Raw genomic sequence first — 3,678 nt, forward strand, 5'->3', positions numbered from 1 at the left:
CCTCCAGAACTGTGAGAAATAAGTTTTTGTTGTTTAAGCCACCCAGTCTAAGGTATTTCTGTGACAGCAGCCCAAATGGACCAAGACAACTGCTGAGTTACTTTGTTACTTCTGTCACATAATCAGGCAGATCAAGGCAAATGCCAAAGATGTTTACAGTGTGGTCCATAAAGGCATCATATGTTACATTAGATTTTATTCCTTTATATTGAGCTTTCATCTATTTTCTCATAATCTAAATCACAGCTAACTTACAGTTTTATGTACTCTAAGCTCATATACATTTTGTTGTCATTTATCAGGTACATAAACAGAGCTTGTCTTAAAAAGGACGTAAAGGTCAGCACTGCATCTGTGGCAAGGCTTGGTATCTGTGTCTTGGTGGGCAGGGTGGGAGACAACACTTGTTTCATTTTCCTTATTGTTTAAAGATTACTGATGCAATGGTAGGGTGGCTCACTCCTCTTCATGTCACAAATGAATTGTCAAATGATTTGAAGCTTCTAGAAGAGAGGAAATAGAAGTTATATTGCTTTCAGTGTCCTATGATGTCTAACACAGTATATCAGCCATAGACAGGCTTAATCAATAGCTGTTAGATGATGGGTGGATGCACAGATGAAAGAGTAGGTTACAGGTGGGTGGGGAAATAAACATACCAGCAAATGGAAAGTCAATATAAACACAGTGGCATATAGTTTATATTTCTTTGCATTTGGAGAACAATGTTTTTGTTTGTTTGTTTTGTTTTGTTTTGTTTTTATTTTATTTATTTATTTGACAGAGAGAGACACAGCAAGAGAGGGAACACAAGCAGGGGGGAGTGGGAGAGAGAGAAGCAGGCTTCCCACAGAGCAGGGAGCCTGAAACAGGGCTCGATCCCAGGACCCCGGGATCATGACCTGAGCAGAAGGCAGATGCTTAATGACTGAGCCACCCAGGCGCCCCTGGAAAACAATGTTTTTATATTTAGAGACTTATTTTGGGTAATGGCAATATTTTAGCTAATAGAAACATATGATAAAATTCTACACATTTTTATATTCATTTAACATATTTATATTCATTTAACTACTAAGAAAAATGTAACTAAAAGGTAAAATTTTTTAAGAAGATAGCAAAATAATTTTTAACATCTCAAAGGTGTGTGGTGTGGCTAATTTAATCCCACCTACCACATCTCAGATTCAAATCCTATCATTAGCAATAAAATGAATTCAAACCCAGGGTTTAGTGTTCCAGTTATATAATTTATATCTATAACTTAAACCTCACAAAGCCAGTTGCTTCTCCCCAAACCACATAAAAACCACAAAGTATTTCACTGGCCATGACACCGCCAATTGGTGATGAAAAATTTGCTTGTGCTTTTGACATTTCTGTGTAAGACAACAGCTGCTTCACTCACTTGGAAGCAGCCTTTTTCCCCCCACTGGGGATTCTTATCCCCAGTGGAGGTGGGTGGGCATCTTGCTGGCAATGTTGCATGCATACAGAGATTCTTAGATACTCCATAGCTGACAGCTAAAATGAACTCATTCTGTGAGGGATATGTTTTCCAGTGGAAGACAGCCAGACCTGCTTTCCTTTGGGGAATAGAGTATGAGGGGTGCCATGGCCCTGTTCTCATCATAGTGAGTCTAACACCCACAGTCACATGGGGCCAACCATGTACATTGTAGAAACCAAAGGCTAATACTTTAAATGCATCTTAACTACCAGAAGGAAAATCCTAGGTCAAAAATGAGCAGACGATTTAAAACAGAAACATATCTGTGAATGCACTGGATCCTTCTCTTTCTCTATCATCATCACCATAAATATTATATTATTATTATTCTCTCATTTGCCCTATGTTCTTACATTTCTAAGTTCTTGGAACTTGAATATTGTTTGTTCCCTTCTCCTCTGGTCTCCCTTCTTTTCCTGTAGGTACCTTAAATCATACTCTCAATGAACACCCTCATTCTGTGTGCTCTTAAAATTCAACCCCAGGGAAGAAATGAGATGAGTTTCATTTAGGCACATACCCTCAAAAAGTTGAGCCCATAGAAGGTGGCTGTCATTCTGATGTATTCCATACTAATTATTTTGGCCCAGATCTTGCTGATGGCATTTACACTGTCATCACAATGCACCTTGTAAATGGCAATCCCTTACTCATCAATTCCACACCTATCATGCAAAGTTTCAGTGCAAATCCAAGGCTACTTCTGCATGAACTCAGGATATTCCTAGAGTGTGGGATACAAGTTAGGAGACAGAAGACTCCACTTTATGTATTGCTGCCACTGTGGTGTGGATCTGTTAATCTCATAGAGTTGTAATAAGGATGAAAATGCTTGGTAAAGGGCACAGGCACTTGTTAATATTGGCTGTGACAATCCAGAGCAGTACAGTAGAAAGAACTCTCAGTGTGGAGATTTCAAGTCTGCCCTCAGCCATTTGTTAACTACGTGACATCACTTAACCTCTTTGAACTTCATTATCAGTATCTATAAAAAGATAACATTATTTTAGTGATATAAATGTGTGTGTGTGTATATATGTGTGTGTGTGTGTGTGTGTATATATATATATGCATGTCTTATATATACGTGTGTGTGTAGATAGATAGATCTAGATCTAGATCTGACACTTCTCTGACTTTTTTAAATGGCTATTTCAGAAAGACACTGGAAATGGCTGAGTACCTGACCCAGGTCCTCAAAGAACCAAAGTTTAAGGAAACAGGTGTTATCACCCCAGAAGAGTTTGTGGCAGCTACAGATCACTTAGTCCACCACTATCCAACATGGCAATGGGCTACAGGCGAAGAATTGAAAGTGAAGGCATACCTACCAACAGGAAAAAAATTTTTGGTCACCAAAAATGTGCCATGCAAGAGCGGTGCACACAGAATATTCAGATGAATTAGAAGCTACCATTGAAGATGATGGTGATGGGGGATGGGTAGATACTTACCATAACACAGGTATTGCAGGAATAACTGAAGCAGTTAAGGAGATTACACTGGAAAACAATGACTGTATAAGACTTCAAGATTGCTCAGCAGTATGTGAAGAGGAGGAAGAGCAAGGTGGAAGAAAAGCTGCAGATATGGAAGTATATGAAATGAATGGATTGTTGGAAACAGATGAGGCTACCTTAGACACAAGGGAAATAGTAGAAGCTTCTAAAGCTAAAACTGATGCTGGTGGTGAGGATGCTATTTTCCAAACCAGAACTTAGGACCTTTATATCACTTAGATAAATATTACCAGACACTGAGACTATGGTTGCTTGGCTATGATGAGCAAAGGCAGCCTTTACCAGCTGAACACGTGTATGAAAACATCAGTCAAGATCATATGAGGAAAATGGTGACCATTGAAAATCACCCTCATCTCCCATCACCTACCTCCTCTGTGTTCAGTTCACCCATGCAGGCATGCCCAGGTGGTGAAGAAAATCATTAAGACTGTTGCAGAAAGAGGGGCAGAGGGCGCCTGGGTGGCTCAGTTGGTTAAGCGACTGCCTTCGGCTCAGGTCATGATCCTGGAGTCCCGGGATCGAGTCCCGCATCGGGCTCCCTGCTCGGCGGGGAGTCTGCTTCTCCCTCTCCTGCTCCCCACTCTTGTGCTCTTTCTCTCTCTCACTCTCTCTCAAATAAATAAATAAAATCTTTAAAAAAAAAAA

General features: G+C 40.0%; 1 pseudogene; it reads left to right on the forward strand.

Moving 5' to 3' along the window:
* Window positions 1-1,330: 1,330 nt before the first annotated feature.
* LOC102728421 (ubiquitin-like-conjugating enzyme ATG3 pseudogene) overlaps window positions 1,331-3,678 on the forward strand; it is a 2,561-nt pseudogene continuing 213 nt past the window's right edge.

Source organism: Leptonychotes weddellii, chromosome 13 (assembly GCF_054177405.1).
Source record: "Leptonychotes weddellii isolate Sample4059 chromosome 13, ASM5417740v2, whole genome shotgun sequence".
NCBI lineage: Eukaryota > Metazoa > Chordata > Mammalia > Carnivora > Phocidae > Leptonychotes > Leptonychotes weddellii.